The 26,865-nt window shown below is 42.2% G+C and overlaps 1 long non-coding RNA gene across 2 annotated transcripts; it reads left to right on the forward strand.

Moving 5' to 3' along the window:
• The first annotated feature begins 810 nt into the window (after positions 1-810).
• LOC128327653 (uncharacterized) lies at positions 811-25,683 on the forward strand. 2 transcript variants are annotated; one of them, XR_008308723.1, is made up of 3 exons: positions 811-875; positions 24,514-24,616; positions 25,470-25,683. It is a non-coding gene; the product is annotated as an uncharacterized LOC128327653 (long non-coding RNA). The 2 variants fall into 2 exon arrangements; XR_008308722.1 differs by lacking the exon at positions 811-875 and adding an exon at positions 23,227-23,335.
• Positions 25,684-26,865: the final 1,182 nt, after the last annotated feature.

Below are 26,865 nucleotides of genomic sequence, written 5' to 3' on the forward strand. Positions count from 1 at the left end.
TAGTATGCCAGTTCACCTTGAGTTCAGGTATTATTTCATTTCTTAATATAAAATGAAATCAGACACAGGCCTATATTTCACATACTTCTGAGTTGGTACCTCTGGTTCTGAATTATGTTATGGACCGTCCATAACACATTTTCTGATTAGAGCTTTACACACCCTCTTGCTGAAATAGCTTAATGCTAATCTAAATGCTGACAACAGTAGCAGCTGGCGTCCCACCATGCTGCCCTGCCCCCACTGCTCAGTTGGCCTCTGCACATGCATAGAGGACAATTGAGCATGTGGCGGGGGGGCAGTTTCCCTGCAGGATGCACCTCTGCCTTGCAGAGCATTCCGGGTACCAGTGGTGGGTATGTTTGCCACTGTTTAGAGTGGTATTTTCTCACCCTCACCACCCACAGTGGTTGACAGGGTGAAAGCTATCTTACAGTGGCAATCTACAACTATATATATATATATATATATATATATATATATATATATATATATATATTTCACACACACACACACACACACACACACACACACACACACACACACCTTTGTGAGTTTATATGTTGAAGAGCATCTGTCTGTCTGTCTGTCTGTCTGTCTGTCTGTCTGTCTATCTATCCAGTACAATAAGATGACTGACAACAGAAATAGTTAGAGGAAACCACATTTTAGTTGAATGTTTTGGCTTTTGCCTTCATCAGCAACAGTTGGATTTTTTAAAAAGGCTGTGTGAGCAAATACAGCTTACAAGGTGACAGTTAAGAATGCTGTGTTAGCAGAGTTCCTAGGCAGGTGACAAGAAAAGAATGATGGACAGATGTTGCAGATGGATATGAGGTGGTTTCATATGTTATCCTCCAAGTTCAGTCCATGAGGTATGAGAGTCTTGAGTCTATATATCCCCAAAATATCTTGTTTGCCCAGTATTTTGCAATGTGTACGTTGCTCAACTGGAAATATTTTCAAATCAGTGAGACTTTGGTTGCCTGAGATGAAATGTCTGTCCAAAGGTTGTTACAATTTTTTTAAGATGGCAGCTTTGTGGTTCCTGAAATGTGTCTTTGGGTGTGTGGCTCTTTTGCCTACATTGGCACATGTTGCCATGTCCTCAGGGACATGTTGTCCCTGAGGACCAGCAATCTCTCATGAGAGGGAAGATTTCTGGAGTCCTTGGGAGCAGAAATTGGAAGAAGGCACACCAAAAGCATCTGGGAGGCTGGAGGGAGTGAGTGAGGAGAGGAGGTGATTCAGAGGGTGCGTCCGGCAGCTCTGGGGCAGCTCTTACTGTTGTGGTGGAGAATAGAAGAACTGCCGCTGGCTAAGCAGCTGGCCATTACAGGGGAAGGGAAACCAGTAATTTAGTAACTGTTTCCACTTCCAGCTGCCCTGTCAGCTCTCTGGCCTCAGGGAGCAGTTTCAACTACCAACAGAACCTAGCCTTGTTCCTTTGCAATGCCAGGTCGGTTCAGAATAAGACCGAAATCATCCATGACTTGATAATGGATGAGGGCCGACCTGGCTTGTATAACTGAGACCTGGATGGGAGAGGCTAGTGGCCCAGTTTGGGCCCAGGTTCTCCCACCAGGCTACTCTGCTGTGGAGTAGGCTAGAGGAAGTGGTGGGGTGTGTTTGTGTGGAGTGACTGTGGTCCATAAGAATACCATCTCCCTTGCCAGGCCCCCTGTGAGACAGTTGACTTAAACTGAGAGTGTATTTTTGAAGCTGGGAACTAGGGATAGATTGAGGATTCTGTTGGTGTACCGTCCACCCCACCGCCCAGCTGACTCCCTAACTGAGCTGATGGAGCTGGTCTGGGAATTGGTGTTGGAGTCACCCAGACTCTTAATGCTGGGGGACTTCAATATCCATTGTGAGGCTGACTTGCCTGGTGCGGCTCAGGAGTTCATAGCAACCATGTCAAATATGGGCCTATCCCAACTAGTTTCAGGACCAACTCATGTTACAGGCCACACACTTGATTTGGTCTTTTGTTTGGATCGGGGGGGTGTCCATGGGTGGGAATTCTGTGGTTTTCCCATTGTCATGGACAGACCACTACCTGGTTAAGGTTGGTTTCACGGCCATAACCCAGCCCTTTAGGGGTGGAGGACCTATTAAGATGGTCTGCCCGAGATGTTAAATTTTGGCTTTTTATCCAGGCTTTTACATGATTGTTTTTATTGCTGCTTCTGTGTGTTTTTACCCGTGTATAGTTTTTATGCCTGTATTTTATAAATTTTAAATTTGGTTTGTTTTTATATTTTTAGCATAATATTTTAATTGTCATTTTATTGTATGTTTTTTAACTTTTGTAAACCGCCTTGAGATTGTTTTTAATGAAAGGTGGTATATAAATTCAACAATAAATAAAATAAATAAAATGGCTGCTAGACCCATCAGGATTCCAAAAAGGCTTGGAGGGTTTTAATGTTAGTGCTGCCAGTGATTCTGTTGATGCCCTGGTGGGAACCTGGAATGGGGAACTTACCAGGGCAGTAGGCACAAATGCTCCTAAGCATCCCTTCCGACCTACTTTAAAAGTGGTCCCTTGGTATATAGAGAAGTTGGGGGTCTGAAATAGCAAGGTAGGCAACTGGAGTGCAAGTGGAGGAGAACTCAGCTCAAAATGGACAGGACACAGCATAGAGCCCTGAAGGTTTTTGTGGAAGCTTTGCATGCAGCAAAAAACCCATTCTGGCCTGCGCGTATTGCTTCTGCAGGTTTGCGTTCAGCAGTAGGGAAGTGCACTGAACCAGTTCGAAGAACCAGCGGTTCCATCGGATTGACAGCGGGGGTGTCTAACATTAAGAGTGGGGGAGGGTGCACTTACCCCTCCTGCCACTTTCCCCCTGCCAGTGTCCATTCCCCCCCCCCCCAAAGCCCACCAGGACAGCAATTTACCTCCCTGCTTCCCTGTTGCCCCTGTTGTCCAGATATGACCGGAAGTCTCTGACGCACCTGCACACACCGGCATGAGCGTGCAGGGGGCACAATATATGTGTGCCTGTGCTGGTGCACACAGGTGCACTGGAGACTTCCCATTATATCCGGACAACGGGGGCAACAGGGAGGCAGGGATATATGCTGCTGCCCCGGTTGGCTTTGAAAAAAATGGAAGTCGGGGGTGGGGAAGCAACGGGAGCATAAGTGCACCCTCCCCCGCTCTTAAAGCAGCATCCCTGCTGCCTCCAAGCCTCTCCCGCATGTTTCCTTGCACATCCCTATTTAGCAGAGCTGTCCCAGGTTGTGAGGAGTTTGATTCAGGCGCCTTCCATTTCGAACCAGTCTCTGGAGAATTTGTTCTGCTGTGATGCTTTTAATGGGTTCTTTGTGGACAAAATCTCTTGTATTCGGGCTGACTTGGGCTCCACTGTTTTTGCAGAGTCTATTAAGGTGGTGTCCAGCAATCCCTCTTGCAGTATTAGATTGGATTAGTTTCAATCTGTGATGTCTGAGGATGTGGACAAGCTGCTTCAGGCAGTGCGGCCTACCATTTGTTCTTTGGATCCTTGTCCAACTTGGCTGGGCAATAGTTGGAGGGGAAATTGGAGGGGAAATTGTTAGAGAGCAATTGTTGGAGATGGCCTAGTTAATATCATTAACTCATCACTGGGTGGGGGGGGGAGTAGAATGATTATGATTATACCACTTCTTAAGTAGCCTTTCCTAGTAATGTAAAGTTATAGGCCAGTCTCTAAAATCTCCCATGGTTAGGCAAGGTGATTGAGAGAGTGGTGGCTAATCAGCTCCAGGCACTTCTGGAGGAAACTGATTATCTAGACCAATTTCAAACTGGTTTTAGAGTAGGCTATAGAGTTGAGTCGGCCTTTGTTGGCCTGTTGGATGACCTTTACCAGGGAATCAACAGAGGGAGTGTGACTTTGTTGTTTCTTTTGGATCTCTCAGCGGTATTCGATACCATCAACCATGGTATCCTTCTGGATTGCCTGGGGGAGCTGGGGATAGGAGGCACTGTTCTGCAATGGTTCTGCTCCTATCTCTCAGGCAGATTCCAGATAGTGGAGCTTGGTGACATTTGCTCTTCAAAATGGGAGCTATTATATGGAGTCCCTCAAGGCTCAATTCTGTCACCAATGCTTTTTAACATCTACATGAAACTGCTAGGTGAGATCATCAGGAGATTGGAGCAGGGTGTTATCAGCATGCTGACAACACCCAAATCTGTTTATCTATCATTGCCATCATCATCATTATCATCATCATCATCATCATCATCATCATCATGAAATAGCATTCACTCCCTAAATGCCTGTCTGTGGTCAGTAATGGGCTGGATGAAGGATAACAAATTGAAGCTTAATCCAAACAAGATGGAGGTGCTTATTGTGGGAGATCGGAATTTGAGCGATGAGTTAGATCTTCCTGTGCTAGATGGAGTTACACTTCCCCAGAAGGAACAGGTACGCAGCTTGGGAGTGCTCTTGGATCCAGGTCTCATCCCAGTATCTCAGGTGGAGGCTATGGCCAGGAACACTTTCCATCAACTTTGGCTGATTTGACAGCTGCGTCTATTCCTTGATGAGAATGATCTCAAAACAGTGGTGCATCAGCTGGTAACCTCCAGCTCGACTACTGCAACGCGCTCCACATGGGGCTGCCTTTGTACGTAGTTTGGAAATTTCAGTTAGTTCAAAATGCAGCAGCCAGACTAGTCTCTGGGGTAACTCGGAGAGAACATTTCATGCCTGTTTTAAAACAGTTACACTGGCTGCCGATATGTTTCCAGGCAAAATACAAAGTGATGGTTATTACTTTTTAAAGCCCTGAACGGCTTAGGTCTGGGCTAACTTAGAGAGCACTTTCTTCTGTATGATCCTCATCACACGCTGAGGTAATCTGGAGAGGTCCATCTTCAGTTACCATCGGTACATCTGGTAGCGACTTGGAACCCCTTCTCTGTAGCTGCTCCTGACCTATGGAATGCACTCCTGGCAGATATCCGCAGTTTAGGCCCGTAGTTGGCCTTTAATAGAACCCTAAAAACTTACTTGTTTGGCCTTCCAAGGTTTTAAATTGTTTTCAAGTATTTTAATTGGTTTTAATTGGTTCTGAATTGTTTTAAATTTGTTTTTATATTGCTTTAAGCAGTGCACTTTAAATGGTGTTTGTTTTTATGTGTTTTAAACTTGTTGTGAACTGCTTAGAGCCTTTGGATGGGGTGGTCTAGAAATGTAATAAATAAAATAAATAATAAATAAATTCTCCTTAAACATTGCTGTAACACTAATCCCCAGCTTTTGCTATTGCCACCAGCCTACGCAGGTGGTGCAGTGGAGCATGGAGGACCTAGCCAAATTGTGTTTCTATGGTTATGATTTTGTAGGCCCATACAATATCTCAGAATGGACATCAGATCTCATGCTGTAATGCCATGAACATCATGGGCCATTGAATTTCCTTAATTTTTGGAGCTCAGTTGGAGCTGCCACACCCATAACTATTCCCTGTAAACTAAATGGGTCCCCCCAATTGAATTTAAAATATAGCACAAGAAATTATTAAAAATATGTGCATTGGCAAATAAAATGAATACAATGCTTGGAAACAACACATGACTAACAGGAAATATGCCTGGAAATTTTTAAAAGGACTATATTTTCTGAGCCAGTTCAGATGACAACCAGCATTTTTGTGTGATCATGTTGGGGCCATGGTGAGAATGCGCTTGCCCCAGTGTTACCAGTGGACATGATGGCAGAGTTCTTTCAGCACATCCTTTAATCATGTGCTGAGGGGTGGTTTGGATGAATACCCCTCATGTGTGATTAGAGGACACGCAGAGAGTGCATGAGCATGTCTGCCAGGTGACATCGGGGCAAGAACGTTCTCACCGTGGCCCTCGTGTGATCATGTGAAGAAGCTTGGGTTTATTTGAACTGGCTCTGTGTTAACAAATTATTTTGTTATGGAAACATGAACATAAATCAGTTATATTATATTAAATACACTGGTTAGAATGATTTATTCTTTGGTAAGATAATCTGTTGATATAAATAAATATCTAACAGAAGTGCTGATTTGCCAGCTGTAGTTTTGACTCAATTTTACAAGTGTGATTAAGTGATCCAGAAATAAAGGCCAATGCTCTAAAGGCCAAAGAAAGGCAGCTGTGATCAGGAGTGCCCTTCAATTAAAAGCAGGGCTCAAGGCTGCCTACTTCACACAAGAACTTCATACACAGATACCACTTCCATTTAGGGAATCCATGTATATTCAATGTAGGGAGCGCAATGTAATTTTGGGGATATGTGATTTCTGACATTGTTGGTTTCTTGAATAACTGCTGGTGAATTATGGCACTTAAGGGTCTTATGTAGCATTGGCTGGTGATCTTTGCTTTGAAATTGATTTTAAATATGTATCCATTTAATTATTCAGCCATATTTGACACGATTGATCCTCATGATGTGAATCAGACTATTTTATCCTATGTACATGCATTAGGAAGTTCAATTAAGGAGGAGGCTTCCCCACCCCTATACATATGGCAAGAAAGACATGTCTCATGTTGTCATGTATGTATTGGCCTCACTTGGCTTTAACAAAGAAAAGCTGTAAGTCACTGTGTGCAGTGCGTACCTCATTGTCAGATCCACAACATTTCATTTCTTGACTCCCCTTTTAATAAATTGCATAGGAAGTAGCTACAAAACAGTGCCAAAGATAGGCTCTTTTGTAACTTTGGAATGGTGACACATGAATACAAATGCCTTTTGTAAAGCTTCCTAAATCCTCTGCAGTTCATATGTCTCATACATCTGATCATTCTGACATTACATGTCAGTTACATGACATGATACAGACTTACATATCTGACTATTTTCTGGTTGCATTCCTACAAGTGATAAATATACATCTTTATCCATCAAGATTATCCCTATAGGAAACCTGGAAATTGTAATTAGTCAGGAGCCTGTTGGAACAGCCCTACACCAAGACTCTCCATGGAGGAAAATATGTTTTCCATAATGTGTGAAGTGCTTCGTGAGTGTTTTTCACAACATGAGTATGTGGATTAAGCAACTGCTCCCCTTAACAGCTGCCAGTTTGATGTACTTGCAGTGCTAAAACAAAACAAAAAAAGCTTCACAGTTTCAGTACATGAATATTTTCCACCATGGAGATTCTTTCTGCATAGGAAAACTGGGAATGTGTGATGGATGGAGCTCTCAGTCAAATATGCTTTGTTTTGTCTTAATTGTCTTTGGGGAGGCTCAGAACTGCTTGAGTCTTGGCCTGAAGGCCGCTTGCTCTGACAAACCTGAAACCCCCTACTGTAAGAATCCTATGATCTCTGTTTTTTCTTTCTTTTGCTCAACATTATTTGTTATGATTTGTTTCTCTCTCCTTTCTTCCCATTAAGCAAGACATACATATTTAAGACTTGGTTGCAGCTCTTCTCAAAACTAAGGTACTCCTTGCTGTGCTATGGGAGGTCACACCTGGCATTTTAAAAATGTATTACCCCATTCTGTCCGTGCTGCCTCTTCAGTCTGCAAGGGTCCACACTATATTATCTCCAGAGATAAACTGACTAGATGCCAGGAGTGTTTCTTCTGAAAATAATGCTTGTGCTGCTGCCATACTCTTTAGTGAGCCAAACTTCAAACCTCTAGTTGTACAGCCAGGCACTGACAGTTTCTCCAGAAGGTCTTTTAATTTATTGCTGTGCATAGCGCTAATCCATCAACAGCAGAGCAGCTTTCTTCCAGGCTCCAAAACTGACATAAAACATGCTCTTATGGGGGAAACTTTGTCTGGGTAGGTCCCTTGGCCATCTTATGTAGAGTTCTAGGCTACAAAGCTTCAAATAATCTGGAAGATCATTTGTTTAGGCAAGAGGCTTAGCTACTTCCATTTCCCAACACATATTTTAAATTCACCTGAAATCATGTTTTCAGTAGCTCCAGCTGTTCAGAAGCTGAAGTGTTGGCAGCCTTGGCAGGATCAGTACTAAGATGAAGGCTTAACATACAAACCACTGCCAGATACCCAAACAGAGGTTCTGATGATCAAGAAGTGATCTCATGCTCACTGCACCACTGGGAATACTGTGTGTGTGTGTGTGTGTGTGTGTGTGTGTGTGTGTGTGTGTGTGACATAATTTTGTGAGGTACAATTTTGGGGTGACACACTGAGGTCATTTACACAATCAAAACCTGTGTTCTACCCAGGCTTGGGAGCTCTGTGTGCTCCCAATTTTTGGTTGTGTGAAAGCAAGGTTATCACCTGGTAGAAGTGATTGTATGGAAGCAAGGTAGGAGGAAATGTTACCCAGGTTTTCCTCCTACCTTGCTTCCACAGAATCATTTCTACCCAGGTTTCCCCCTTACCTACCTTCCACACAACCAAAAATTGGGAGCACACACAGCTCCCAAACTGGGGTAGAACACAGTTTTTGATTGTGTGAATGACCTCAGTGAGTTTCAGAGGGAGGGGGAGATCAGTGAAAATCACCCTTCCACCCCACCCCACCCCAGTACTATTGCTGGATCCATTTGGAAGCCAGTCACTGGTGGCTAGATTGTGACATGCTGGGCCCTAAGCTATGTCAAACTTAAAAGGCCCCATAACATTGCCCAAAAAAAAAAAAATTCTAATTAAAAAGGACAATGAAAATAGAAAGAATAATACTTTCTTTTAAAATAACTATACTTGGCAAAGATGTAATAAAAAACTAATAAGCTAACAAAAACATCTTGCAATGCTATAAATACCTTTACATGAAAATAAATTATGATTTCTTACTTACAATTTATGAAAACTTGTAATGTACAGAAACACAAGAGCTGTTACACAATTCAGCATTATGAAATTGAAACAAGAATCTGTTTGCACATCACCAAAAGATCACAATATTTTCTAGCCTAAAGACTGAAAATTACTCTTGATTCTAGGATCATGGGATCATGTAAGAGAAACCCATTGAAAAACTGAGATCAGATCACAACTGATCTCACGATCATGGAATGACAGAATCAAATTGATCCTGAATCAAATTTCTGATCCAGTATTATCCTTTCTCCTTTATTTTTCAACCAATTATATAAAACTTAAATTTATTCCTTTTTTAAAAAAATTCAGAGATCCTCATAATGTGCCTAAATCTGGCACTGCTAACAGCCCGTCTTCAATCTGCTCTGTGAAATCAAACGATACTAGAGAGCAACTCCTATGCCCATCTGCTAGAAAACCTTTCTCAACTTTACTGCACCCCCTGAGTCTGGGAAACCTGTTGTTGAGGGAGGCCACTCAGCTATCCCTCTGCACTGCCAGACTAATGACATCACATTTCCGGCTACTTTTACCTGACTGGCTAGTGCCTACTGCCTGTCTGATTACCGTCTGCTTACTCATCCTCTGCCTGCCTCTCTGTCCGCCCTAATACACTGTTCCTCCTGGGCGTCTAACTGCTTGTTGACCACATACAAGGGCAAACTTAAAATCTGGAGACCAGGGAGCATTCAAGTCCAAAGGGGAAGCCCAAGAGGAAAGCTAGTAGGTAGTATATAAAAATAGAAGAGCCTTCCGGAATTGAATAAACAATGGAGAGATTCAAAAAGTTGACTTCAGGGCATGACAGTACTTGATGAAATGCAAGACAAAGACAAAGCAAGGTCTATGGAAGAAGCTGGTTCCCCAGACTTTGAGTGCCTAAAGGGCAAGAATAAAACAAAGGTAACTAAAAGGCATGATTTGTGCAAGAGGATGAACTGGAGACTATGCCAGAGCATTGCATCAAAGCCCAAGGCCCTATAGGTCTGCCAGTTTCTGTTCCAGAGTCAGTAGAATTAAGATATTTAGCCCCATTATGGTCTCATTGTTGAAAATTTGTTTTGTTTTCAAAATAAAAACGATCTGTGTCTATATTATAGAAGCTCTGTAACTGGAAACCAAGTTCCTTATTGTGTCTTGTGTCATTGTAATTCTCTGAAAATATCATTCCCAATGGTTCTAGTCTTCTAACTATTCAAAACGATAAGAAATACTAAGGAAGATGAAACATAAGGAAGATGAAGAAAAGCTGTTCTCTATAGCTTTGAATATACATATGAATTGCTGAAATTTAAGAAATAGATTTGAGTTACCTCAAGCAGAAGTGGCCATCCTGGGTGTAAAGGCTATGATTACTGTCTATCCCTCTGATCTCTAGTTATCTAATACAGAATGGAGGGCCCCTATTCTGGCATCATTATTTACATATATAGATTGAACAGCTCACATCCCTGATGACTGGGGTCTTGCCATTGTTGTCTCAATATATAAAAAAGGAATGCGGGATGACCCAGGCAACTATAGACCGATAAGTTTGATCAGTGTAATAAGTAAATTGTACGCAAAGCACTTATGTATCAAGCTGTGTGAGTGGATGGATCAAGAAGGCATCATAGAACTGGAACAGGTGGGGTTTACTGCAGGTAGATCAGTAATGGATCATTGCATTGTGCTACAACACTTAATAGAAAGATACATGTATGAGAGGAAAACACCCCTCTATGCAGCCTTCATCGACTTCCGAATGGCTTTTGACTCTATATCTAGAGGAATTCTCTGGGCCAAGTTATCTAAAGCCTCAATTGACAAAAGACTATTGTTATTAATTTATAAATTATATGAGAACTCAACCCTTTGTAAGTCTTAACTGCAGGTCAGCTTTCAAAGAAGATACCCACAAATAAGGGAGTTAGACAGGGTTGCATCTTAGCTCCCTTCCTATTCAATTTTTATGTGAATGGTCTAATCCAGCGGTTGCAAGGTTCATACATACATACACCTAAACTGTCAGACAAACGTCTGCCTGTACTTATGTATGCCGATGACACTGTAATCCTATCACAAACTCTAGAATAGGTTCACAAAGAGCTTTGGGTGTTCTGGCAAGCTACTGTAAGAAGGAACAATTAGTAATAAATTATTCTAAGACAAAAATTCTCTGTTTTAGTCCTAAACATCAGTCTTTTAACTGGTCAGTTGAAGATCATAAAGTAGACCAAGTAAAGCAAATTAAATACCTTGGGATAGTGTTTCAATACAATGGCCACAAAATGGCCCATATTAGATCGGTAGTAGATACAGCTAAACGTAGTATTATAGCCATTCTGAAATTCTTTTGGTCCCAGGGAGGGAATTACATTCCCGCAGCCATTAAACTTTATAAGGCTAAAGTGATTCCCCAACTCCTTCACGGGACACAACTGGGACCGTACATCAACTTTAAAGATTTGGAAAAAAATTCAAACTGTTTTTTAAAGAACTATATTTGGTGTACCCAACTGCGTTTCCAATTCGGTGATCCGCATGGAGGCGGGCATACTTAAATTAGAAACCAAGGCTTGGCTCCTAAGGATATTTTATTGGATTAAATTTCATCTGCATCAGTTAGGGCTAATTCCAAAGCTTCTTGTGGCTGAGCCTCAGGCATCTTGGTCTCGCAAAATGATAGATAAACTTTTCCAATGCGGCCTATCACCCACTCTATTACTAGAGACTGGTGAGATACAACCCGCAGTTTAGTACAACAGAGATTGATTGACATAGACATTCAGGAAGAAAAAGCTTGTTTACCACCTTTTTATAAACAAGTATATGCTAAGATGGATCTTGCCCCAGCAACATATTTATTTACGATCACTTTGAGAAAATTCAGATGGGCCTTCTCCAGGGCCAGGTTCAACACTTTCCCATCTGCAATGCTTTATGGGAAATATTTGAAACTATTATATGAAGAACGGAAATTCCCCTGTGGAAAGGTGATGGAAACCATGGCCCATATACTTTTAAAGTGTTCAATATATCAATATTTGAGGTTTCAAGTAATTAGTCCACTGATAAAAGATATGAGGGGACAACCTGAGGATCTTGTTGTAGCATATTTATTAGCAGATAAAGATGCAACTGTTTCATATGTTGTAGCTAAATTTTGTTATGTGGTCACCAGGTTACAAACTTCAAAATAATAGAATACAGTTTTGGGCTCCTTAGTGTTAACTTTAAATTATGTATATACATTTATGCCTTTCCTAAGCTGTTATTTTTTTATGTGTAATTATTCCAAAGCCGTTATTCATTTATGTGTAATTGATTTTCTATTTATATTTTTCTTTTTAACTATGTAAAGATTTTTCTTTTTCTTTTGGTCAAAGACCATATATAAAGTATGTATGGGGGCTGAGTAGGAATTTTTTGCCCCTTGGCGTATTGGCCAGGCAGGGAGGTCTTTTTTGCCTACTCCGTTCTGCGTTTCCTAGTTCTTAGTTACTTAGGCCAACCAGGCAGGTACAGTGCGGGCTGGGTGGAGTTGCACATGGGTTTGAAATTGTTGAGTACGCTTGGGCAGTTTGGAAAAAGATGGATTGGGCAATCGGTCCCTAGAGGCTTGGCGGCTCAGGGACTTAGATTAGCCAGGAAACCTGCTTCAGGGCTTCATACACCTCAAAGGCTTTGTGGCTTTGGGAGGAGTGAAGCCCTACGAGTTGCCCTCACCCTGACGGGTCGACAAGGAAGGGGACGAAGGGGGCTTATTGCATCTGCATATTCCTTGGGACTGGGGTGTGGGGGCAATGACTTTCTGTTTCATAGCTGCTTCCCTCATACATGCAAGGCAATCTTATGTAGATTCATTTGAATGTAGATTCAAAGGTTCATTGAGCAACAACTCCATTTTCTCCTTCTACTTTTTCTTTCTTTTCCTTTCTGACTCCTCCCCCACACTCTCTACAGGATTCCCCTTAGGACAAATGTCCAAACAAACCAACTGCAAAATATAATCGGATAGGATACAACACTTCCCTGTTCTAGAAAGGGCTTTATATTTCTATTATTCTATACATGTCATTGATATTATGGGTATATACTTTAGGCTACTGAAATATGTTAGATGAACTGAACTTCTTGCTATCCTCCCCTTCTAACATAGATGGTTTGGTATAAGATATCATCCGAACAATTGCAAATCTTTTTTACATGATGTTCCAATTTCTGTCAAAATACATTTTCTCTCTCTTCACAGACACCAATATAAAACATGACACTTTTTAGCAAGCTAATTTTTATTTGACATCCTGCTATTATAAATTGTGTGTGATATACTTTTGTTCTATGACACAATCAGAACAGAAAAATCTTGAAAGTCTTGTGTGATATAAGACTAATTTTTTTAAATACAAAAAAAAAGTCCCCCCAACCTGCCCCCCAGACAATTTTGATAGTAATTACACTGCCAAAAGTCACCATTGGCACTTCTTTTTGCAATTGTTATATAATGTTATAAGAAAACTATGTGTAGATTGTTAACACTATAATATGCATTGATACCATGAACAGCCCGCTAATGAGATCTGTTGAGACCTCCGCTAATGCACCTCAGGTGGCAAATTGGCAAAGGCAGTGGATTAGCCATCTCCACCAGCCTGCTGTCTCTGGCCTACTGCCTCATCAATCACCCTGCTAGTGAGTGAGCCAGTAGCTGCCATACCTGACGCAGTGGCAGTGGCAATGTCCTTGCCACTATTGCCAGTCTTTTTCCTCCTGCAGAAGGGTGGGGTCCTCCACACACACTTCTTTCTACTCTGTGTCATTTTGAAAAGGCAGTGAAATCAGGATAGCAACTGCTGCTGCCACGATGGTTTTCACACCCATCTTTTAGTTTGCATCTCCTCTGGAATGGAGGTGTGTGTCCACATATCGGCCAAATTTACCGTAAAGTTCCTGCAAGCTATCGGGGAGCACTTCACACACAATTCATGCTTTTCATTGCACATTAGAGTGTAGCCCAACTTCTATACGAGGAAAGAAAGAAAAATCCACTTTTTGCATGGAGTTTTTGGGACAACTTCAAACTCGCAGTAAAACCTCAGAGTAAACCCGCAGTAAAACCTGCTGTCTGGGAAAGCTCCAGGTGAAAAGAGTCTGGGGGACAAAGATTGACAGGGGTGGATGGGAAGAGGGGCTGGAGTCAGGGATTGGCAAGTGTGGATGTAGAAGGTGCTTGGGATAGAAATCAGAAAAGTTGGGGATGAAGACCAGCAAGGGTGGCGAAGAAGATGGAGGCCGAAACTGGTGGGGGAAATTGGTCAAGGTGGAGATCAGCAAGGTTGGTGAGGAAAATTGGAATGTGGGAAAATGGGCTCATGGCATGTTTGACACTCCATTATGGATAGGGGCTCAGGGTGGATGGGGGGGCATTGATCAGCATACTATGCACATCCCAGGAGTCGGGGTGACATCTTTCCCTTAGATGCTAAGGCAGCTTGGCCTGGGTGGATACTGCAGTATATATAAATGTTACTATAATTGTTTAGATTTAGAAGTATACATGAACACATAAACAGATTGACCCATACAGGTAATATACTGTATACAATGAGTATAAACTTTTGAAGCTTAGGAATGATAAATACTTGCTTGGATTGAATGATGTTCTCTACTTGCTTGGATTGAATGATGTTCTCTATGGTAGGTAATCATCTTGAACAGGCATCGTGGTGTAGTGGTTAGAGTGCTGGACTAGTTCAAATCCCCATTCAGCCATGAAACTAGCTGGGTGACTCTGGGCCAGTCACTTCTCTCTCAGCCTAACCTACTTAACAGGATTGTTGTGAAAGAGAAACTCAAGTATGTAGTACACCGCTCTGGGCTCCTTGGAGGAAGAGCGGGATATAAATGTGAAAATAATAATAATAATAATAATAATAATAATAATAATAATAATAATAATAATAAAGCTTGAGAAGATGATCCTCTGATATATGAATTTAAAAAGTTGTGGCTGGATATGCAAGATAGTGAGCAACTAAGCTAATTGTGAATAACATAAGCATCTAGAGCAGAATTAGGATTCAGATGTACGTTCTGGTGCTTAAAGAGCATTTTAAACATAATCAGCATGCATATAGTGAGTGAGCATGGCAAGGATGGAACCATGGCGGCAAGCCCCACCTCTAGGCTATCTGTGTTCATTAGACTGTCTATGCATTTGCTCTGTGCACTGGATGTGCATACAATACAGAGGTCCCTGATGTGTGCAGACTCCAAGCTTATGTACCTACAGCTACATACAAATTAGGTAGGGAGCAGGGTGTACTAGCACGATCCTGTTTTCTGCACTCTGCATTCACTGTCTACATGTTCATTGTGTGCAGGGGTGCAGCTATAATTGAGCAGATGAGTTCAAAGAATCCGGGGCGGGGGGGGAGCAGCTCCTGAGGGACCTCCAGCTCCACCCCTCCCTATTTTCTTCATTTTATCCCTCAGTCTAAGGAGCCTCAGGGGAGAGAGGCGAACATGGGTCCCCTCTCCCCTAGCCATGTCTCTAATTGTGTGTGACAAGTGCTATAGAGTTGCCACAAAAATTCTTCTAAAAGAACATTTCAAGGCAAATTTGGAAGTTCCTGCTTAAGCTAAACATCTGAGGAATGTCAGCAAAATACTAGCAAAATCTCTTAAAGGGGGCTCTTCTGCAAATTACCATCAAATTTCACCAGTAGCAAAATTCTGAGGATTCTTTCTGGCCAAAACTTCTGAAGCAAAATGTATTGCAATAGGACTAGTGAAATGCTTGTGATTTTGAATGGAGAATATGATGTCCAGTTCAGCCTATTATGCATAATATTGATACAGATATGATGTTTTATTTATTTGTTTTATTTAGCATATTTATATTCCACATCCACATCTCTGGGTAGTATACAATTAAAAAAAACACAGATTAAAACATTAAAACTATTTAAAACAACCCTGGTGGCGCAGTGGTAAAACTGCTGCCCTGTAACCAGAAGGTTACAAGTTCGATCCTGACCAGGGGCTCAAGGTTGACTCAGCCTTCCATCCTTCCGAGGTCGGTAAAATGAGTACCCAGAATGTTGGGAGGCAATATGCTAAATCATTGTAAACCGCTTAGAGAACTTCCAGCTATAGAGCGGTATATAAATGTAAGTGCAATTGCTATTGGTATTGCTATTGCTATTGCTAAACAATGAGTGGTTAGAGTGTTGGACTAGGACTGGGAAGACCTGAGTCCAGATCCCTATTCAGCCATGAATCTCACTGCGTGATTCTGGGCCAGTCATGTATCTCTCAGCCTAACCTACCTCACAGGATTGTTGTGAGGATAAACATAACCATGGATACTGCTCTGGGCTCCTTGGAGGAAGAGCGGGATATAAATGCAAAAATGAATGAATAAATAAATAAAATATGGAGGTGATTCTCACAAGCAGCAGAAACTGGACTAAGGGAGCCCAGCCCAGTTTCTGCTGCTCAGGGGCAGCAATGGGAGCTGCACGTCTCCTGGTGGCAGCTCAGCGGCAAGCCCGCTTATGGATCCCACCACTTAATCCAGGTTTTGGGTGCGAGTGCACCCCACAAATGGGCTAACTGATTGTGTGTCTGCTGCAGCTCCTTGCAGCTGCGATGGACACACTCGGGGGGGGGATCCCAGAAATGCACTGTGCGCTCGCAGGGTGCATTACTGGCGATCCAGGAGGCGGGGCACCATGCAGGAGCACCTCCCTTCGCCTGACCCCTGGAGCGACCGAGCAAGCCACGGTCAGGCATGGGAGCACTGGAACCAAGCTGCTGCTCGTCTGGGCAGGTGATTCGCCCCCATGAGGAGGAGTGTGTGGTCATCTGCAGGGAGAGCGGGTGAAGCCCACTCTCCCTGCAGAACCTCTTTCGGCTCTGCACACTGAGCGTGTGTAGAGCCATAAAGGGCAATCATTTCCAACAATGCTGCAGCTCTGCATTGCAAAAATGTAATAATCACGGTTGCAGGTAAGCATCCCAGACATGCATGCCAGTGAGTGGAAAGATGCATATATTTGTGGAAATAAAAAGAAAATAAAGAAAATATGTAAGGTCTTCACTTTGATCAAGTCAATATATCTTTAACGCCTTTCCCCAAAAGGCTTTTGAAATGGAGTCAGTCAAAAGTAACAACTCAAGGGCACAATCCAACCAAAATCAAGCACAAAACTCAATTAGAGAGATTTAAGCACACGTTTGGATTTCAGATGGGATTCAATAGCCTTTTGACATTTTAACTTTGGCCAGATTTTGCCTCATCTAATTTGTGTATCTTTATTTATTTATTTATTTATTTATTTATTTTGAATCAATATGGCAACAGCTCTCTATACTGATGTATAGTTCATTTATTTTGCACTCATGAAACATCGCAACTAAATAATTCTGTCTCGCACAAAGATTTACATACAAGCAAGTAGTATAAGCAATAAAAGGTGGTTTGATTTGTTTTAAAAGCCAGCAACATTCACCGTAAAACTGAGCCTGGAATAACATGTTACAGTGGGGCTTTCTCATTGACAAGAACAAGAAATATGCTTGCCACAAGGAGATCAAGGAACTGTATGTCATAAATCAGAGGCATAACTAGATTAATTTAGGGCATGGTAATTAGAAGATAAAGTGCTTGAATATTAGGTTATAAAATTATTGGCATGAATTTATTAAAACGCACTTCAACAGTCAGGGTGGAATAAAAGCTAATTTGCAACTGGTTGTAATGGGCTTGGAATAAGCTTTCATATTATAAGAAAGTTCAAATACAGTAGGAAGAGAATGTAATACAATAAAACAGTGACTCAGGGGGCTGATTGGAATAATGAGATGCATTTCAATGAGCCCTGGTGGGCAATGTATTCTTTTATTACAACAAGGCCTATAAACAGGAAAAGAGCTCAAAATATGCAATACAAAACAGGATTGCCATGGAGATTTTGATGGCTGTAGGAAGCATTCCAAGGTGTGAAAAGCACCACAATGGGTTTTCTAATCTGATCAAATGTACATAGACTCATTTCATTAAATTGGCTTGGCATTGCTCACAAACTGTTGATATAGTTATTCATAAATAAGCCCACATAATGTATAAAATCACTGGAAGCCACAGCACTTGCCTTTAAAACATGTGCCATTTCTGCATGTGAACTGACACATTGATGCTGACCCTATCAATATGAAACCCTAAGATACTTTAGCAGTTTGTTTCTGCTGCTCTCTGGGGACCTCCTGTGGTCTGAATTAGATAATTTCTGAGAGAGAGTGTGGTGTGGGAGGGGGAGGATATTGACTTTTAACTGGTTTATATGCATGGGTGACATGGCATGTCTATTAGGCAGAGTGGGATAGACACATTGCCTCTTATAGCAATGCCAAAACTGTTTAGCAGAAATAGTGGAATTATTTTACTCTGGGTATTTAGACTCACCAGGAGTCTCTCTCAAAATGGAAGTCAGCTCTCTGCTGAATTTTTTCCAACTGTTTTCCACATCAACAGTAAAATGGGCTACATTTCAGATTTCCAGCCAAAACATTTCCCTATCTTTCTTCCCTTTGATTCAAGTCTCATAGCTATTTGCCAGGGTGGGGTTTTTTTGTTTTTGTTTTTGCGGGGGGGGGGGGGGGGGTTGGCCCTGAAACTAGATTAATACAATTTTTTCCTAATGTATGCCCTTTGTTCTGTTAATACGTCTTACTTAGTTTATTACTTGCCTAACATGATGCCAATTTACTTGTACACACTCCTGTTGATTTTCAAGTCACTGTAAAGCACATCCTATGACATTTGTTTGCATACCCAAGAAGTTAGGTCCAGTTCATATGTGTTACGATCCCCCATGCAGCTCAGGTCCCTGGTTGCAGCCATGTGGATAAAGTAATGCATGACCTGATGCAGCATATGCAGCTTTTCAGCAGCAATTCCTGTAAGCATGGCAGCACATTCCTTACCTGCTGCGCTCAGGTGCTTCCACATGGGGATTTTGCACAGTCCTGTCAGCTCATACATTGCTTCTTCTATGTAATTGTAGCTGTAGAATCACTGAATATGGGGAATTTCAGCTTTTGTTTGTTTGTTTGTTTATATACCGCCCCATCCAAATGGCTCTGGGCGGTGCACAACAACAAAAATAAATCCCACAAATCACTCCTTTTAAAAAACATTCATTACAGAACATTTAAAAACAGCACAACACCATTAATAATTAAAACATTTTAAACAGTAAAAACCCTGGAAGGCCAGGCCAAACAGATAGGTTTAAGGGTTCTCCTGAAAGCCAACAATGAACCCAAACTACAGATTTCTGTGGATTTTTGCTGGGACGGGAGTGCATTCCACAGCCCAGGAGCAGCTACAGAGAAGGCCTGCCTTTGAGCCATCAACCAGCCTGCCTTTGGACTAGTGGTAACTGGAAACGGACCTCCTCAGATGACCTTAACGTGTGGTGGTGGTGGTCATGAAAGAAAAGAAAGTGCTCTTTAATCCCTCTAACAGGGATTCCCAGATGTTGTTGACTACAAATCCCAGAATCCCCAAGCAAAAGCCGTTGCAGCTGGGAATTCTGGGAGTTGTAGTCAGCAACATCTGCGAATCCCTGTTAGAGGGAACACTGTCTCTAAGGTAACTTGGACCTAAGCCATTCCGGGCTTTAAAGGTGATAACCAGCAATTTGCATTTTGCCTGGAAACATATGGGCAGCCCCTGTGCAACTGTTTTAAAACAGGCATAGTATGGTCTCTCCGGGTTACCCCAGAGACCAGTCTGGCTGCCACATTCTGAAGTTTCCGAACTATGTACCATGGAAGCCCCACATAGAGCACATTGCAATAGTTAAGCCTTGAGGTTACCAGCTGATGCACCACTGTTTTGAGGTTGTCCTCTTCAAGGAATGGATGCAGCTATTGAATCAGCCGAAGCTGGTAGAAAGTATTAACTAATTCAAATATTTTGAATGGGTAGTGTGATAATATGCAGTGGTTTCATCATTGCAATGTTTGCATAATTAGGGACTCAAATCAATAAAAATGTGATTTCAGTTCAGGTTCATTAGTATTTATTTTTAAAAAAAATCTCAATTTCAGTTCCAATTCAGACCCTGGGCAACATCCAGACAAGGGCCTGGTTCACACAATTGTTTGAATCTAGGTTTAAAGTCAGTAAGCAACATTAGCATGGCCATGTAAACCCATGCCAAGGTGGGAATCTCAGACACAAACCAACATTGATAATCTTAGTATGGGTTCACACAATCATGCTAATGTTGGTTACTGACTTTAGTTAGTCATGATTAAGTCCCATTGGAATTAATGAGGCTTAAATTAGTCATGACTAAAGCCCCATTAATTTTGATGGCGCTCAGTCATGACTAACTTTGTCTGGATGCTGCCCACTAACTTTAAAAAGCAACAAATTCAAACAGTTTTAACCAGTTTAGATAATTTCATGCAGAATACTGTAATATCAAACTCTTTTGCTTGCAATATAACTCTATAAAACAAATACAATGATTATTACTATGTAACTTGAGAGAGAAACGTACTGTTCATTTTTGAATTTGTAAAGGGTTTTTGCAACAAAATACATACTGCAGGATAAAAATCAGGAAAACAAAACAATACAATTGCAAGCAGTGCACCTAATTATTGAAATGCTTCATTTGAACCAGTTGTTTTTGTTTAGAAGTTTGGTTCAGGTTCAAGACAACTAAGAGAGTTTAGATACATACTGGTTCACTGGGGAAAAGAACTGATTTTTGGGCTCGGGTCCAGGTTTGGTTCAACTTTGGGGGCATCATAGTTATAGTTCCATCTCTAAAACAGAGTTGGTGTAGGCTTGGCTAGTACCTGGATGGGAGACTACCCAAGAACCCATGTACCTCACTCTGTGCCTCTGACAGAAGAATCAGATACAAGGGTAACAAATAAATATAATTAGTGACACACTACACTGAGGCTGTTCTCATGTGCAGCCTAATCCAGGATAGGGAAGCTCAGCCTGGATAGGCCGCATGTGAGAACCACCAGGATAGGGCCTGATCCCGGCGGGGCAGTGCGACCTAACCCGGCTTTTTAGCCTGGGTTAATGGTGCCAGTGCTGTGATCACGTGTCTCCTCAAGCTGCAGTTAGCCCCTGGAGACACAGAGATGGGCATCTAGAGAGCCCGTCTCCTGGGGGAATCCTCCAATGCACCGTGCTTGGTGCATAGTGGGATATCCGGAGGCCAGGATGCGTTGTCGCAGTCTCCGGAGCTCTATGCTGCCTGGTGCAACAGCAGATCATTTGGGAGTATGGTCCACGCTTCCAGCAATGTTTAATGGATCATCTTGGGGGAAGGTAAGATTTATTCAACCTTCCTCACCACCACCTGCCTGCTTCCCTGCCCACCCGGTTGTGTGAATGGTCCCACTATGTTACAAAAAGAGACCACAAACATTATAAATGATAATGTAGTATTCAAAGCAGGGATTACACCACTGGTGATTGAATGTTCGATTACTGGAGGTAAATGTAAAGCCAGTAAAAGTTACATGCTATACAATAAAAGGACAACAAATACGGTATGTCTTTAAATACGGTATGTCTTTTGAGATAAATCTTATAAGAATTCCAACAGTTGGTGGTTATGCTGAAGAGAAAACAACCAGAAATTTGACAGAATGCAGAATGAATTCCAGCGACTGCATTAAAGTAGCCTGGAGTCTTGACCTATTTATCTGAAAGTGGGCAATAAAAAATTGAGATATTTTACCTTACAGGCATTATAAATAATATTCATAAGGCAGAATGTCTAAAGGCTATCCATCTCACTAGCTACAGTCAGACTTTAGAAGGCATAGGCTGACATGGGAAATAGATCACAGTATTGACTATTGATATGCAATATTTGTCGATGGCATCTAATTTCAGGCAGGTGAGAATGCCAGGCTGCTTCCCATTGTCTTGCCCCAGCATCCTTTATTGATGCCAGTTGAAGCCATGATAATCCCTTTCCATATGACTGAACACTATACTTAGCACATGCAAGTACACTTTGATGAAACCAGTGTAGATTCAAGCAGATCAAGTGAAATACTGGGGCTATGCCCACGGTGGCTATTCCCGGTGGCTTCCAGGCAGTTAACCTGCCAAACTAGCCCTACCCTTAAACCGGGTTTGCAGAGTGAGCGCTCCGCAAACCCGGGTATTGTGCTCTTGAGTTGCTGCGCTGCGGCTCCGTGCTGTGGCTACTCATAAGTAGACCCCCAGCCAGGAGGCTTAAAAGCAGTCTCCCGGCTTGGGGGTCTCTCCAGTTACCTGCTCGCACAGGGCATACTGGAGCTTCCAGGGGCTGTGCAGCCCCCGAAATCCTCAGCCCCGGCAGGCCACTTCGGCTGCCCACAGCAGATTGTCTGCTCGTGTGCAGGGAGAGCGGGCTAAGCCCGCTCTCCCCACTCACCCTCCCCAGGCGGGTTTCTATGATTTTGAGACCCACCTCATTGTGTTTCACCAAAGTCATAATCAGGAAATGGTTTCACAGTAAAAATATATTTTTGCACCTGGCTTAATTGAAACCTTGTTATTCATCCCTTAAACCGAAATGTGTTAGTCAAATGGGCCACTTTTACTATTATCTTGTTACTACACTTGCTCACACACCCATGTGTGTATTGATGTTTTAAAACTGACTTGGGAGAATTTAGCGCAAAGGTGAGTTTGCAAGTGTGCATAACAAATGGCTCACAGTCTGGACATAGCCAAATGCCAGTGTTAGGGTACAGGTTGTCTGTTAACAATCCCATGATGTCATTCACACAATCAAAAACTGTATTCTACACGGGTTTGGGAGCCGTGTGTGCTCCCAACTTTTGGTTGTGTGGAAGCAAGGAAAGTGGAAAACCTGGGTAGAAGTGATGGTGTAGAATCAAGATAGGAGGAAAACCTAGCTTTTCCTCCGACCTTGCTTCCACACCATCACTTCTACCCAGGTTTTCCTCCTATCTTCTTTCTACTCAACCAAAAATTGGGAACACACACATCTCCCAAACCTGGGTTGAACACAGTTTTTGATTGTGTGAATGACCTCCATGGATTCTAAGAAGACTTGGGCTATATGTCAATATAAGCAATAATAAAGACCCTCAGCTTTGGCAATGAGGCTGTTCTCATGTGTAGGCAAAACCAGGCTAGAGAAGCTCAGCCCAGTTTTGCCTGCGCGTGAGAACTGCTGGAAGTTGCGCAGCTCCTGGCAGCAGCGTTGTGGCAAACCCACAAGGGAGCTCTGGCTGTTAGCCAGGGTTAAGGGCACAGACATGCCATTAGCCCAGGCTAACTGATCATGAGTACGGCATCCACACACCAGCAGCCTCCCGGCCAGCAACCAGGAATTCCCCATAATGCACTGTGAAATCACACGGTGCATTATGGGTGTTCTGGGGGCCTCCTGGCCCCTAAACCTCCCTGTTGCCGGCAGAAGACAGCAATCATTTAGGCAGCCAATCTGCCCACCCAGCAATTAGGAGAGGATAGTCGGAGGGGGAGGTAAGATTTTTGAGGCTTCCTCCCCTCAGCCCTTCAAGCCTTTCTCACAGATTGTGAGAAAGGGCTCAATATTCAATTGCCATCTGGTGTGTTCCTGGATCCGGCATTGCTCCTGGATACACAGCGGGGCTCTCCACCCAAGCAGGGTGGAAAGACATTAAGGGGTTTTGTGGGGAGAGCAGGCTTGACCTGCTCTACCCGCAGATGATCAGGTGGCTAGCCCTGGGTGGCCAGATTGGCTGCTCTCATGATTACCGGCTCTGTTGCAGAGCCAGTTGGGGCGGTGGGGATTGGGGGCATCCTGGTCCCTGGAAGTCCCAGAATACGCCGCATGAGTGTGTGTGGCATTCTGGAGGCTTGTTGGTGTCTTCTGGAGGCTTGTTGGTGCCTTCCCGTTGGAGGTCTCCTCATGAGTTTCTGTGGCGCAGAGCTGCACTGTGGCGGCACACAGCCAGGTAAACGGGGTTAGCAGAGGGCATACTCCACTAACCTCCTTTAAGTGGGGGCAATTATACGGGCTTGCTGCTGGGAGCCCCGTGGTTCCCATTGCAGTGCACGCCGTTGTAGATCAAAAACAGCTGGATGGGCCTAAGTTGAGCAGGCCTGACTTAAGAGATCGCCTTCTTTGAAATGAACCTTGTCACCTATTAAGCTCATCTTGAGAGGTCCGACTACAGTTGCCACCTCTTCCTGTTCTGGACCAGGCCTTTTCTGTGGCTGCCCCGGGCCTTTGGAATATGCTTCCTGTTGAAATAAGAGTATCTCCTTCTCTGTTTGCTTGTAGGAAGACCCTCAAGATGCACTTGTTTTCTCAGGCTTTTATTCACTGAAATAAATTTTAAACAGTTTAATTTCTTTTTATCTTTATGAGATTGTTTTCGTTTTCATTCTGTGAAAATTGTTTTTATTTTGTGAAATTTTAACTGATTTTACTCTGTTTTATATTTGTTGTGTTTTAAATTCTGTACACCACCTAGAGAGGCACATATCAGGTGGCATAAAAATATAAGTAAATAAATTTTAAAAAATATTTTATGCATTTGGACAAAAGGTCTGATAGGATTACCTAATCCCAAGATATTCTTCAATGATTAAATTGTCTTCTTGTACTACTACTACTACTACTACTACTACTACTACTACTACTACTACTTAACTATGACTTCTTTTATTTCTAGTACTACCACTTTCCCTCCCTCACCACAATATTACAGAAGAAAATGAAGACTTCTTGCTTACTTCAAAATAATGTCCTGCTTTCTTAGAAAAGTAAACAAGCAGGTAGGGTGTGCAGGGGGACCTTGCAATGTCTATGGAAAATTCCTTTGCATATATTTGATTTTGCTTGAAGAGATTCAGTGGAAAGAAAATTTCATCTGAATTAATTTCAGTTTCATATTAATGCATCACAATGAAATTAACCCAAAATGGCTTACTTGGAGATATGTTTTTAATTGGTATGCAATTTTAGATATGTATTATCTAAATACATATTTAGATAATCCATATTTTCGATATGTATTTAATTAATGTTCTATGAGGCCCTTCTCACAATCAATGAGAAAGGGCTACAGGGTCAGTGGGGAGGAAGCCTAAAAAAGCTTACCTCCCCACAGATGATCTACTTCTATTTGTTTGACGAGCAGATCGTCCTCCCAGATCATTACTGGCTGCTCTCAGCAACTTGGAGGGTTGGGGATGCCAGGATATGTTGCCCCAGGTCACCTCAGCTCCGGAATTCCCATAATGCACTGTGTATGGCACATTATGGGGACCCCTCTCCCCAAAGCCCACTGGGAGCCCCATAGTCTGCCAGCCCTGGCTGGCAGATGATCCGAAAAATGGGGTTAAGAGAGCACTCGTTCTCTTAACCCCATTTAAGAGAGTGGCTTCAGAGGCTGGTTTGCCACTGAGGCAAACTCACATGCAGGCAAAACCAGGCTTGGCCCTGTTAGCCCGGTTTTGCCTCTGCATGAGAACAGCCTCACAATGTATCTGCATGCTATCTATTCTACATGCTGTGTATTTACATGATAGGACTTTAACTGATGTATTAATTGCATTGGATATGTACTGTTTAATGAGTTAATGACATTGATGCAAATTTCGTTTAATTTTTTTTTCTTATGTTCAGTTCCAGTTTCTCTTCCTCCCTCTTTTCCAAATAAAGAATTATTCTGCATCCATGGTACAGAGTTGTTGTAAAGTATAGGAAAAGGTCAAGGGACCCTTATTGAAATTTTTGGTACATTTTACAGAAGTCTCACCCAGCAACCAGGAATTTCTAAAACATGGCTGCTGGAAGAAGTGTAATATGTTTATGTACACACAAACAAATTCTTACCAAATAAAAGGCATAATGAGAAACTTCGTTTTGCCAATCATCTTTGTGTTACCTTATTTCTTCCTGCAGAGGGCACTGGAATACAAACTCAGAAGAAGTGAAATGCTTATAAACAGTAGCTTGTGGCTGCTGTCAGTTTGAATATACATAAAGGAACTCATGAAGTGTTCGTGAAAGGTTTGCATAACAAAGCATCAAATGAACACTGAAGTAGTAAAAATGGCTGTGGAAAGTATTGATTTAGAACTTGAACGTTTCTGTCTAAAATTCTAAGAGAGCTGAAGCCAGTCTTTTAAATTGTTGTCAATTGTTCAGGCCCCAAATGGTGATATAATCCAAGCCTAATGTGTGAGTTGAGCATGCCAACAGGAAAATGCAAACTGGGCATGTAGCTGCAGTCATAATATCTGCTGCAAAAATGCATGGACAGAATTGCTGCAGTATTTCAAAGGCTGGGTAAAAAAATGCAAATCTTTATAGTCAAAGCAGCTTTAAGCATATGCCTAAAGGTAAATGATTGCATGGTCTTTGATTACACTAACTTGACTTCAAACCAAATGTTGAATCTTTGACCTTGATGCACATTTGTTTCTTAATGAAACTTCTGTTATGCGTGCATGCTTGCGCGGACACACACACACACAACTTTACTTTACTGTTCTTAGTTTAAAAAGTTGTCTTATATGCCAATTGTTCGTTTAAACTGTGAAAAATTGTTTAGAAAAAGGGGTGCTACTTTAGAAATTGATCATATGCATATAGCTCAAATGCTCATTTTAGCTGCATTTATGGTCCATGGAACATAATTAATTTCTATGACCCTGGAAAAACCCGAACAGCAATGGATGGACATACTGCATGGAACCAGCATGGTGTAGTGGTTAGAGTGCTGGACTGGGACCTGGGAGACCCAAGTTCAAATCCCCATTCAGCCATGATACTAGCTGGGTGACTCTGGCCAGTCACTTCTCTTTCAGCCTAACATACTTCACAGGGTTGTTGCAAGGAGAAGCTTAAGTATGTAGTACACCGCTCTGGGCTCCTTGGAGGAAGAGCAGGATATAAAACGTTTTTTAAAAAATATTTTCTGTAGCATTACTGTTTGAAATATGCTACTTTGAAAAGAGGAAATATTTGAATGAACCCTTCACCAAATCTTATCAAGGCTTGCAAAAAGGGATTGTCA

Source organism: Hemicordylus capensis, chromosome 5, assembly GCF_027244095.1.
Source record: "Hemicordylus capensis ecotype Gifberg chromosome 5, rHemCap1.1.pri, whole genome shotgun sequence".
Lineage (NCBI taxonomy): Eukaryota > Metazoa > Chordata > Lepidosauria > Squamata > Cordylidae > Hemicordylus > Hemicordylus capensis.